We start from the raw sequence: 15,000 nt of genomic DNA, 5'->3' as shown, positions 1-15,000 counted from the left end.
GAATTTGTGTTAACCGAATATTTATGTTATAAAAATGAAGAGTTATGACGTATTGCGTTATTAAAAAAAAAAAATAGTTACGATGTCAAAAAAAAAATGTGACGAAAAAAAAAACTGGTAAAAATAAAATAAATAAAATAAGAAAAACGTAAATGAAAGTTTTTTTTGTTTTTGTTTTAAATAAAGAATCGTAGTTCAATTAAATTGTTTGCTTATTTAAAAAAAAATTCACTGGACCACAACGTTAATGCAAAATCACGGAAATTATTTTATTTGAACTAATTCAAAAAATAATGCTTTAAAGTTTTTAGTTTTAATATCCGCCGAAAAAGAAAACAAAAACAAAACAAATACATTCACGCCCAAGGGAAATAACTCAAACCGATTCATAAAAAAATCTATGTCGGTAAAAATAAATTAAATTAAATTTGTTATCAATATAAATCAAATTTAAATAATAAATTTAAATAGAACACTTAAAATAATTCTCTCATTATAATAACTAATACACCGCTGTTTAATAAAGTCGATTTTCCTTAATGTAATATGCAAATGCAGTCACCTCTTTAATTTTATATTTTGACATGATCATAGTATATATAGGAATGAATAATATGATAAATTAATTGATTTTTGTATATATTTATCAACTTGTAAACAAACAAACATACAGACAGGAATACGAATTTATATATATATATATGTGTGTGTGTGTGTGTGTGTGTGTGTGTGTGTGTGTGTGTGTGTGTGTGTGTGTGTGTGTGGATATCAGGTCTAATTATCTCTAAAAATAATATATATAAGTATTTTACAATGTGTATCCCTTAAAAAATAAATTGTTGGTATTATAGTAAATTCGAGAGAGTGTTGATGCAGCGATTGCAGGTGATTAAATGACTTACTTACTGGATGGTTTTCTAACGAATGATAAAAAAAAATCTTTTTAATATACTTTTTGTATAGTTTTAAAGGTTAAAACCTTCAAAGACTGTATATATATATATATATATATATATATATATATATATATATATATATATATATATATATATATATATATATATTATAATTATTATTAAATACCTACAGACACTAGCGTTTCATCCTTTCAGGAATTTTCAGTGCAGGGTGTCAAGATTAACACCAGTCGATAGATTCGAACCCGACGACAGAAGCCATCTCTGGCTTCATTAACAAGGACCATATCCATTCGGCTACTGTTAACCGCGTGAAATAACATTGAAATTTAAACATTTCTTACATATGTCAGAGTGATCTAATCATTATATTATGATCTATGCATAAGAGCTAAATTGACCGACTTTATTCAACTGTAAGTGCTCCACGATAGGAAACGAGTTTCTTAAAGTGGCTGACATAGTTATTTACTATTGTAATTAATAAATATTATATATATATATATATATATATATATATATATATATATATATATATATATATATATATATATATATAAAGTAGTGGTAGGCAGGCAGGCTCGAACCCGTACCGCGAAGGAGAAAAAGAATGTGAAAAAAAAAGTGACATCATTGCGGTTGCGTCCATTGCCAAACCGGAAGTGAAGAATGTTTAAAGTAAGGCTAGTCAATCGAAAAGAGGATATGAATATCGGCGAAAAAACCGACCCCTCCCTGTAGAAAAGTGCCCAGTAGTGGGTGAAGGAATTAATGTTTTTAGTTAATTTTTCGATAGTTGTCGTCCGAAGTGTCGAGCTTAAAAACGAAATCGATCTCGTGCAAATCCGTCACCTCTGTCGAATGTTTTAGGCAGACATACATACATACACGCATACATTTAAAGAGACAGGTGATATATATATATATATATATATATATATATATATATATATATATATATATATATATATATATATATATATATATATATATATATCATGATGTTTTTAGAGATACAAAATTTAAATATTGCAATTAGGAAAGGAAGACTTTTATGATTCATGATTAAAAGTAAATTTGTATATATACAAATATATGTTTAAAGAAAAAATAGAAAAAAACGAATGAAATTATTAAAAAATCAACGTTTCGTCCTTGTTTCAGAGGACATCTTCAGGATAATTGAAATGTGATAAAAGAAAAAGTCATAGATCGTGCGAAAAAAGACGGTTTTTTTAAATCCAACCCATGTCGGGAAAGGACGAATATGTGTGCGTATGGGAAGGTTGTTTGATGTCTATATATACACTTTTAAAAATGCATGAGAATAAATATGTACATTTATTTATTTTTTTATTTTTTTTTCTTCTGCTTTTTATTTCAATTATCCTGAAGATGTCCTCTGAAACAAGGACGAAACGTTGATTTTTTAATAATTTCATTCGTTTTTTTCTTTTTTTTCTTTAAACATAACGTCAACCACCGCTGGTTATATTTTTTCATTCCTTATACATACAAATATATATATATCTTCTCTCCAAAAAGGTGGGAATGAAGGGGTAGCAAATTTCTCACTTACTCACATGGATGTTAGTTTGCCAAACAAATAAGTTCAGCAGTTCATGAATGTTATTTTGCTGCCAATGTGCGTGTTGTTTTCTCTACGAGAACTTTATTTCCATCTTCTCGAAACGACGTTTTACCCCCCCCCCCCACACACACACACACACCATAAAAGTAATGTTATTTACAATTTTAAATGTGGTTGCGGTGCCAACTACTTGGGTCGAACGACATTAACATTAGATGGAAGAATTCAACAACATGTACCCAGTAAAATTAGGAATGGAACCTACCGGGCAACTGATGTCGTTACTAACACATACGGGTCTTCAATTACTGATCATTTGCTTAAAAACCCGTCTTGTGCAGCAAACTTTAGCACGGACTCTTTTACCATTATTAGTCGTGCTCATTCATTATACCATCTCAAGATCTTGGAGACCATTCACGTTCGACTCAGGAAACCTTCTCTTTGCAAGCAAAGGGAATGCCTCCTGGGGTTGAACGTGATTAATCTCTAAGGTATTCGTCCATAACGCCGTTTTATTTTAATCGTTTTCCCACTTTTTTTCCCCCTGTAAATTTAATAAAACGCTATTTTAATCGCTTTCATTCTTTATTTTAAAATAATTCCCTCGATACAGCTTTGAGAAGCGAGGGTCGAAACCGGTCAGCTGGCTCCCCAATTTTTTTTTTTCTTTCCTCTCCTGCTACCCCTTAATTCCCACCTTTTTGGAGAGAAGATATATATATATTTGTATATATACAAATTTACTTTTAATCATGAATCATAAAAGTCTTCCTTTCCTAATTGCAATATATATATATATATATATATATATATATATATATATATATATATATATATCACTACTTTATCTAGATAATATAAAAACTGCCTAATTTAATTTGCAAAATACCGACACACTAGAAGACGACTCATCCAATTACTTTCGGATCATTAAAATATCTTAGAAACATGTTTCCATTCATTTCGCTCTCTTGAATATTCCAAGTCTAATTAAGTTAATGCTAATAACATTATTACGATGTAAAAAAATGCTTGATCCATGATTTTATGGTTTCAAATAAATATCATCGGTAAAAGTAACGTCATTAGAAAATAATGCTTAATCAATATAGAATATTTTAATTTGAAAAATTCAATATAATCATAAAAGATGGCATTTATTAATGACCTTGGCATGTCTCATAAATATTATACAGGGCTTGTGTAAATAAAAACAAACAAACAAACTTTAGCCGAAATTTATAGTTAAACTTTTCACATTTTTTTTCTTTCTTTGAAGATTGTAATGCTGGGTATGGGGCAGCCAAACCAGCTGCCAACATTGCCCTGCTTTTTTATTGAAACCAACCGAGAGCTCTTTTTAGTATTCTCGCTGTTCCTTTAAGTGCAACCCGTGCATGAGCGAATGGTGGCTTTATAGAGGTACAGGATACTCTCAGGTGTAAATAGTCTTCTACCATGCTAGAAGGAACCCACCTTCTTTGCAGCAGACTTTGCAATGTCCTCAATGTATTTGTTGCTGTTCATGTTGCTTGGGAATGTTAAGCCGATGAGTTTGAAGGAAGAATTTTCAGGTAGAGTGTTTTTGCAACGGTTTCTCAGAACCTTGACAGGTGCGCGCTTTTATACACATGATGTTGTGCCTTTTCACGTGTTTTGGTTGAACGACTATAGTCAAATTGAGATGTGATTTGGATGAACACTAAACAGCAAATGGTTCGAATAGCTCCCCTCTTTCGTTCTCCATTTTGCTTTTTCTTTTGTTTTATTTTTTTTTAATTTTCTTCCTTTGAAGATTGTAACGTTGGTATGGGGGCAGCCAAACCAGCTGCCAACATTGCCCTGCTCCAACCGAGAGCTCTTTTTTGTGTCCTCGTTGTTCTCTTAAGTGCAATTGTCTGGATCTCTTTTGCACTTGGTTCACCAGGAATATTAGTTAGGTAGGACTTCAGGTTCTTCTTCATAAGCCCTGTGGCACCTATGATAACTGGTATGATGTTTTATATCTCTCTAAGATTCCAGTTTCTTTTCATATCATACATGAGACCTTGGTATTTGGTCTGTTTCTCTCTCTCAGCTCTGTTCAGACCGCCATCATTAGGAACACTCACTTCAATCAAGGTTGCAACTCTCTCTGACTTATTCCATATAACTATGTCAGGTTTCACAGCAGCATTTTCAAGGTAGGTGGCTGTAGGGATTACATGGTCGTAAAACACGTATATTTTGATCTGTTGGATCAGTGAAGTCGAGGAATGCAAATTCAAATTTGTTTTTTTACAAAACAGTCATCACTTATCAAGGCCCGGAGACTATTCGAGGATAACAGTTAATGGGTGGACGGTAGTCGTTGTGATAATAGCGTAGTATTCATTAATAGTGGAAATTTGTATATAATTTGATTAAATCATCGAAGTTAAGTTACATGGAGTCTGGTCAGTACAAGATGGGTGACGATTTGTAGAAGACCCGGTAGTTTATGTACTTTTCGCTTATCTTGGTATTGTTTCCAGTTTTATTAGAATTTTTAGAGCTACTAAAATTGAGCAATGCTAATTCAGATCTGAATACTGAAGTTAAGTGAAATTGAGCTTGCCTAGTACAAGATGGGTGACAATTTCAAAATACAAGCTGCTGTATTTTCTTTTCACAGTAAAAGATATGGGACTATTTGGGGAAAAAACAAATACTTTAAGTTGTGACGCTATCGCTAGAGCGGGGCCATTAATAAGTCTAATCAGTATTGCTAGCACCGTTAGATACAATTCCTAGGCTACGTGAAAATACACACATATACACACATACGCACACACATACACACACACACATACAATCACATACACACATACACACATATACACACATATACACATACATACAATCACATACAATCACATACACACATACACCCACATACAATCACATACACACACATGCACACACACATACACACGTACAATCTCATACCCACACATACAATCACGTACACACACACACAGAGACACACACATACACGTACACACATCCATACACACAAACATAGACACACATACAATCACATACATATATACACACACACACAATCCCATACAACATACACACAAACATACAATGACATACACACACAGGCACACACACATATGCGTACACACGCAAACATGCACACAAACATACAAACACATACAATCACATGCACACACATACACACACATACACGTACACATACAAACATACACAAACATACACACACACATATTCTATCACTATTTCATCTAGAATATATCAAAACTCCCTACTCTATTTTACCAAATAACGACACACTAGAAGACGACTCATCTAATAATTTCCGGGGCATTAAAATATCTTAGAAACATTCTGCCATTCATGGTAGAAATGAGCATACAATTGGATGAAGAAAACCGAAGTTAAGTCACATTAAGTCTGGTCAGTACAAGATGGGTGACCATTTGGTAATTCATGAAGTCCTCGCTTGTCTCCGTATTGTTTCCAGTTTTATTGGACTTTTCTCGCTACTAAATTCGAGCAATGCAAATTCTGATAAGATCGTCGAAGTTAAGTAACAGTGAGTTTGGTCAGTAGTAAATGGGTGGCAATTTAGGTAATACCAGTTGTTTTGTGTACTGTTCGTTAAGTGAAATTTTATTTTTAACTCCTTTTCCCAAACTTGCCGTGTCAAAGAGAGAGTCGGGCGCCATTTTTAACTTTCCAATACATCGGTAAACACTGTATGTTTTTCGAGCTGAATAAACATGTTACATTGAATAAAAACACTAAAAACATATCCAGTTAGATAAAAAAAAGTAACTTATCTTGCCTTTGATAACATTTATTTGTTATATATCTATATATTTTTGACAACTTTTTCGAATCTATGTGTACAGTAATACAAACCTTACAAATCGATCCATAGACTTGGGCTCTTGGAGGAGCATAAGTCACCCACAACTTCGTGAATGCTTTTGTAGCGAGTAGTTTTTCTTTTTTTCGGGGTGAGCCTTTCCTGCATATTCAGATACCCCCCCCCCTTCGGTTTCGGAGACATTTTAACGATATGTATTAAAGACAAATTAATGAACATTCCCCTAGAATTAATTTCGTTGCAGTATTTTAAAGGATGTGGTGAGATTGGACTTTACATATTAACTTAGCTTCGTCTGTTAAGTATATCTCGCAAGTATTTTCATTTCAATAAAATTTAAATGGGAAATTTAAAAAAATCATTTTTTATTTACTTTTTCTTGTGTTGTAAGTCCAATATTTCGCTAATAAATAGCCTCTTCAGGGTAGGAAGTTTTTTCCCCCTCATTTTGGTTTTATGGTGGAGGTAATGCCTCGGAGTAGAACAGAAGAGAAGAGAATGCACAACAAAAAATAAGTAAATAAGAAAAAATGATTTTACTATTATATACGACATTATTAAATTTTCAAATTTATCATTTAAATTTTATTTAAAAATAAATGTCTTCAAAAAGTGGGTAACCATCTTTTACTTTTAATTCCCGCTCGAAACTGAAGCATAACACACGTGGACCACTGGAACAGCATGTACATTTCTCTTCTCTTCTACTCCGAGGCATTGCTTCCACCATAACACTAAAATGAAGAAAAGGAAAAAATCACGGACCGGACTTCCTATCCTGAAGAAGCGAAATATTGGACTTACAACGACAACCCTGAAGAAATATTGGACTTACAACTTCCTACCCTGAAGAAGCAGAAATATTGGACTTACAACAACAACAAAAAAGGTAAATAAAAAAATAATTTTATTTTTATATCCTACACTTCAAAGTTTTCAAATTTCTAATAAAAATTTTATTTTAAAATAAATGTTTTCAAAAAGTGGTGACCACCTTTCACTTTATTTTCATTTCAGTTTAGAGTGTTGCGGACGAGGATATAAAATACCCTAACTCACTACAAAAGAAAATAATGAAACGAATGGAGTGAAGGAAACAATAATATATATGCGTGCGTGTTTGCGCGTATGTGTATGCGTACATGTGGGTGTGTATATGTGAGGAAAACATGTTCGAACAAGAGTGACATATGAAAAAATTAGTTATACACCTACTTTTAGGCCTTATTTTTTCGTTATTTTTCTAAAAGATTCCCCCCTTGGCTTTCTTATTATAGCTAATCCATCACATGTCAGTACTATCAAATATATTAGTGAGTGCATACAAAATGACCCTACAAGGTCGGATGCTTCTGCAAAATCCAGATAACGCTAATCCAATATCCGTAAACAACCAAATGGCTAACCATCCCCATCAATCATAAAACAGATTCATGAGAAAATATTCTCTCGACGAAAATGTATTTAAGAAATCAAGCAAAAGCTACAACACAGTTCTATAAAAAAATAGGGTACCACAATATCGAAATCAAATATAAACATTTATAAACTATTGCTGCGAAACCCTAAGGATGATAATTAAAGTACATAATAAAATACTAACATAACAAAATTCATTAAAAAAAAGTGACCAACATAACAACAAAAATAGCACAAAAATATAATTACTATTAACAATAATAATAATAATAATAATAATAATAATAATAATAATAATAATAATAATGACGTAAATCGAATTAGAAATAAAAACACAAGCAATGAGGAAAAAATTGTAACTAGAAATCAGACAGTCTATCCACTATATAATATACACACATAGGCTCCTTCAGTCTTTGAAAGACTAAAGATACCAACGTAGGGGTGCCTGCGCTTTAAATTTTGTGGCAGGAGATGCGTAATCTCCAACCACACCTCTCCTGAGTCGACATTGTTAAATGCTAGTGGCAAATGAAGTGTATGTACAGGGCGACTGAAAAGAAATGCCGCGATTAAACGGAGAACACATACAGTGCCTAGAATTACCAAATGGTCACCCATCTGATAATAACTAGGCTCAACGTTGCTTAACTTCGGTGATCTGACGAGAACCGGCGTGTCAACGCGATTATGGCGTATAAAATGAATGCTTAATTAAAGGTATCGTTTAGCAGCCCAACATCTAACACACAGCTCTAATAAATAGTGAATACCACAATATCGAAATCAAATATAAACATTTATAAACTATTGCTGGGGAAACCTAAGGATGATAATTAAAGCTCATAATAATAAAATACTAAATGGAAGCAACAAAAAAGAACGTAACAAAATTAAGCAAAATGTGGTTAATATAACAACAAAAATAGCACAAAGAAAAAATATAATTACTAGAATAATAATGACGTAAATCGAAATAGAAATAAAAACACAAGCAATGAGCAAAAAATTGTAACTGCAGAAATCAGACATACTGCCCACTATAAAATAAATGCGTAATCAAAAATATCGTTTACCAGGCTAACATCTACAACACAGCTCGAAGAAATAGTTAATATCTCTACAGTATTTGAACCGAATCAAATTTGTTGTTCTGTCTTTTCTGATTTAACTTCAATAGTTTCGTTTCGACACGCGTTCTCCCAATACTCTGTCTTCCCACTTGCCGGTGGTTCCTTTCTCTTCCTCTTTTATATCCGTTCAACAAATTTCCTCGCCTCTAATTTGCATATCTCACACGTAAATTTGCATGACCGTCGTACATATAAATGCCACGTCGGCATTTTAACTTTTTTTTTCTTAGAGGAAAAAAATACGAAACTCGTACTATTCAGATAAGTAACGGTTTTCCCATATCCCCCTCTTATCTCATGGTCACAAACAGGGCAGGAAGGTAGTATTCGTCTTTGTCGGGTACTTCTTCGAAAAGGAATAACGTGGCCCTGACTTTCGTGTGTTCTTAGAGGAAAAACAAAATACGAAATTCGTGCTATTCAGGTAAGTTACGGTTTTCGCCACAATATCATAATATCGAAACCACATAGAAACAAGCTAAAACTATTGCTGCAAAAGCCAAAATATGATAATTAAAGCCCATAATAATAAAATAATAAATGGAAAAAATAAAAAAAATACAACAAAATTAATTTTTTAAAAATGACCAACATGACAACAACAAAAATTACACAAATAAAAAATATAATCACTACAAATGACGCAAACTGAAATAAGAAATAAAAACACAACTAATGAGCAAAAAGATGTAACTGTAGAACTCATAGACTCTGTCTTCTACAGAATAAATGCCAAAAGTATCGTTTATCATGCCATAATATTTACTCTAGAAAAGCCGAATAACAAAAGAATATTATGTAGGAATTGCCTTGGATTTTAAAAGCAAATATTACAATGACAGAATTATTAGATTATCACCGATAATAGAGTGGAAAATAGTACGGCAAGCCATTACACGTAGAAACGTAGACGACCCATGTAAACTATGTTTGAATAAGAAATTAGCTATCTTAAATTTTAAAGAGCCCCAAAATTTATTAAACTTCAGGTGTGAAATAGCAAACGTATGTATACACAAAATAAATTTACCTTAGCATAACAGGAACTAATAATAATAATAATAATAATAATAATAATAATAATAATAATAATAATAATTACTGAATGAAAACATACATACAAAATACTCTAATAAATAAAAATTGGAAGTAAAAACATTCAAATAAAAACTAGGTCATTTCCGACCACGAAGAAAAAAAGAACAGGTGCGCATGCTCTCATTGGCTACAATAAATGGGTGTGTGAATAAATAAGAGTCTGATTTGCTGACTATCAAACCCAGTACCATGGAGGTATATAAAAACAAGAGGCAGCATCAGTACCATGCAATAGCCTGACGAATTCTCGCGAGAATGAAATGCAGAAAATTCTGTGTAGCTTAATTGTCATAAATTCTCAAAACATACTACCTAGCTCTACTTACGAATCGAGCACTGCCGAAGTAAATACCAAAAATATTTACATAAAATTGTATGTGCATTCATAAAATATTATGTGTGTGTTTATGAGGAAATGAACCAGTCCTTTAATTTATGAAGTTCGATGTAACTACAGGACATATATAATACAGGACAAAATTCTATATTCAAAATTTTAAGATGTTGACTATCTTACAATTTATTTCTTTAAATACGTTGACATGCACAATTCTTGACAGCACCTGTTTCGTAGCGTAGAAACATTTATTTAATTATTATGTCAATTTTTTTAATATCTCCCGCTCTGCGCAATCAGAAGAAAAGAAACTTATTAACTTTAAAAGAAAATAAAAGAATATAGGCAGGATTACAAAATCAGGAATTAGAAGAGAACTTGCGGTTATTTTTCAATGTTTTACGCCAATTTTAAATTTATATATATATATATATATATATATATATATATATATATATATATATATATATATATATATAGCCAGTAGAGTTTAGTTTCCTAGAAGTACATCCAATGAAACAACATGTGTCTACCAAAATAGTGCTCAATGTGTGAACAGAGCAGGTATAAATATCTTATTTATACAAACATTAATGGCTACATATGTGCATACATGTTTCTGTAATCACCCATGTTGGGGGATTACGTCTTCAGGCCAAGAGGATGAGTGAGGTCTTTGAAGATAATAAACATCTTTCTCATTTCCCTTTCCCCATCCAACCTAAGTTTTGGTTTTTATGGCATAAGGTACTTAAGAATTTAGTTTTCTTGTCTTGGAGTCTGTAAGTTAAGAACCTTAGCTATGGTCAACTAAGTACTGACCGGTGCCTTTTTATCTACATCCACCCACACATACATGCAACACACATACAACACACACATGCACAGACACCGCCACACACACACACTCACATTAATGCATATATTTAAAAGCTAATTCATGCTGTACGCTTTTATTTTATTTACAACATACGTATTGAAACTGTGAAAATGAGAAAGATGTTTATTATCTTCAAAGACCTCACTCATCCTCTTACCGTTTTTTATGACTCCCACCCAGGTTGCATTCTAACTTGATAAACGAAATAGGAAAATGTATTTGGTGGAAATATCACTTTCGATGGTAATTCTTGGCCTGAAGACGTAATCCCCTAACGTGGGTGATTACAAAAACATGTATGCACATATGTAGCCATTAATGTTTGTATAAATAAAATTAATATATATATATATATATATATATATATATATATATATATATATATATATATATATATATATATATATATATATATACTAGGTAAATTAAATCAACGTTCCTAATATTACGGAACTCATATCACTTACGTAAATATCACCTAGCAACGCACCGTTCCGGCATTTCAAAATGCAACCGCTAAGAGACTGTTCTTCTTTCTCCAACTTAACAACATGGCATAAAAGAAGAATAAGAAAAAACTAACAAAAAAATGTGCAAAATTCTTAAGATGGAGATGCTGCGCAAAAAATTTCAAACATGTAAAATATTTGTTTATTTATCTTCATAATACTGCGTTGCTTTCAAAAGTATATGACAAATATTCTATTTTATACACACACACACACACACATATATATATATATATATATAGTTTCATTATTATTATTATTATTATTATTATTATTATTATTATTATTATTATTATTATTGTTAGGAAGTCTTATTAAAAGTGAGTCTTAGAGAGTCTTATTAAGAGAGATGTTGCGTTCTGTGTTCGTGTTATGAAGGGATTCATATATATAAAATGTTCATACTTAGAAGTGTAGTAGAAGCTCTTAGAGTGAGGAGACAGTGTTGAGACAGTCTTAGTGTTCACATTGTAGATATGAGATGTAGAGACATTGTGTATGTGAAGACATTTTAAAACACAGGATATATAAGACATATAATGACAATTTCATTTTACCTTTTGGTAGAATTACAGCACAAAGACGACGTTTATAAAAACACATGACGCGTTTATTTCTTCTTCGACCGGTCGATGGTTTTCTTAGTCAGGAATTCAAAGTTTTACATTCTATGTTTCAAAAGTAACCGTCTCGCTTCCAGACGTTCGACTGTCCATCTCTGGACTCCAGACTGTCCTCTGTCGTCCTCAGACTCTCTCTGCTTAACTCTAAAGTTTCTAACTATATCGAGAACTTCCCATTTTCCATGACGTCATACACATGTTAAAACATGTGTCTTCTTTCACGTGTTCTGGAAATGCGTGTCCAAAACATTTTCCTTTGTTTACAAAAGGAATTTTAACCTATATTTCCAGTAACCTATATTTCCAATATGTTACAAACATGTTTATTAAATTATCCTATAGTTGCATTCATCAATTCAATTTCATAACAGAATTGACAAATGTACATTCCTTTTCTTAAAACTATTTTATCTCTAAGCTAAACAATGGTTTGTTTTTACATTCCATTTTCCAATTCTCTCTCGTAATCTATTTCTAAACCTAAATTACGAGGTTCGAATTTCGTCTATTCTATTTCATTTTTACATTTAACTAATTCCCTATTTTTATACTTACATGAAAAGGCGAAACAACTGAAGGACGAACATAATGCGTTTCTGTTCTCAACTAAAAATAAAGCGATAAAAATTAAGTCTATTTCTGGCTCTGGTATTGCACTATTGAGCTACTGAAAAGAATTTTGTGTTGGTAATATCTTTGTTTAAATAGAAAATTCGCACACAAACAAAATGCATAAGCCTGAAGAATCCTAGAGTGGATGAAACGCGGAATATTCAGTATAGCTTAACCGCCATATGCATTTTATCTTACTAACCAGCTCTACCTACGTATTGAGCACTTTTGAAGTAAATACTTAAAGTTTACGCATAAATCTATACTTTCGTATATTAATTTTATGTGAGTAAACTAAGTATATACACACACACACACACACACACACATATATATATATATATATATACACTTGTGCCCGATATTATTCATACCCCCCCTTGAAATTGAGTTTATTATGTGTAACTTTGTAAGAATTTATTGTTTACGTCCATATTGATACATATTCTTAATAAACCTCTTCTGATCATTTTCGACAATTTAAAATCTCGGGATACCTGTAATAAAAGAAATATACAGCTATTTATAAAATCTGCAATGTTCAAAAATAATCATACCCCCTTATTTTTTCAGTATTAATCGAGTTTCTGACTGTTTGTTTCCTGTTTGATTCTTATTTTGAATGCTTTTATACAACCTTTGATTAATTTCATTTCGTTTTTTGCATTTTTCAGAAATTAAAATGATATCAACTGAAAACCAATAAAAGAATAAAACTTATTAGAATGGGGAAGAAAAAAGAGCTTAGTAATGATCTTAGGACTAAAATTGTGAATTCACATAAGGATGGTTTAGGTTACAAGTCAATTTCCAAGAAATTTGAGGCCCCTACAGCAACAGTACAGAGCATCATCAAAACATTCCAGAGCCACCACACAACAAACAACTTGATTGGTAGAGGAAGGAAAAGGAAATATTGTAAGAAGTGTTAATGCAAATCCAACCACCACTACTAAGGTCATTTTAGAAAATCTGGAGTCTTCTGGCATAAAAATATCAAGGCAAACCTTGCAAAGGACTCTGCATGAAAATGGTCTGAAAGGAAGAAGACCAAGAAGGACTCCATTGCACACCGGAAAACACCTTGCAGCACGTCTAAAGTTTGCTAGGACCCATGTGAATTCTCCAGAGTTCGTTTTCTCAAGTATTTTGTGGACTGACGAAACAAAAATTGAATTGTTTGGCCATATGGATGCTTCTTACGTTTGGAGGAAGAAAGGAGAAGCTTACAACCCAAAGAACACCATACCCACGGTGAAACATGGTGGTGATAGCCTAATGTTTTGGGGCTCCTTTTCGGCTAGTGGTCCAGGTAGTTTGGTCAAGATAGATGGAACCATGAAGAAGGAGCAATATTTGGAGATACTCCAGAAAAACATTAGACAGGATGCGGAGAAGCTCCATTTAGGACCAAACTGGGTCCTTCAACAGGATAATGATCCAAAACATACTGCCAAAATAGTCAAGAAATGGTTTGAGAATAATCAAATTAATGTTTTGGAATGGCCTAGCCAGAGTCCCGATCTGAACCCTATCGAAAACCTCTAGCACATAGTGAAAACTGAGGTTAAAAAGCGGAAACCTAGAAATTTGAGGGATTTGGAGAACTACTGCATTGAAGAATGGTCAAAAATCAGTATTGATGCTTGTAAAAACCTTGTTGATAAATATCCCAAACGGTTACAGGTAGTTATTAAGAATAAAGGGCATGCTATTGACTATTAGTAAGAGAGGTATGAATAATTTTGGACTAGTGCCATTATTGTTTTTCTTTGTATAATGTTTCAAACTTGCATAATTTATTTATTTGTTGAGTTTAAATTAAATGCTTATGCTTGATTTATTGTTTGAAAGCCCTTTAATATTGTCTACCTTCTGGTTTGAGCAATATTCTTATAGAAATCTCAAAGATCCGAGGGGTATGAATAATATCGGGCACAAGTGTATATATATATATATATATATATATATATATATATATATATATATATATATATA

This window comes from Euprymna scolopes, chromosome 39 (assembly GCF_053919585.1).
Source record: "Euprymna scolopes isolate OS-2025 chromosome 39, ASM5391958v1, whole genome shotgun sequence".
NCBI lineage: Eukaryota > Metazoa > Mollusca > Cephalopoda > Sepiida > Sepiolidae > Euprymna > Euprymna scolopes.
The sequence above is the reverse complement of the archived record's forward strand: the minus strand, read 5'-3'. Positions refer to the sequence as shown.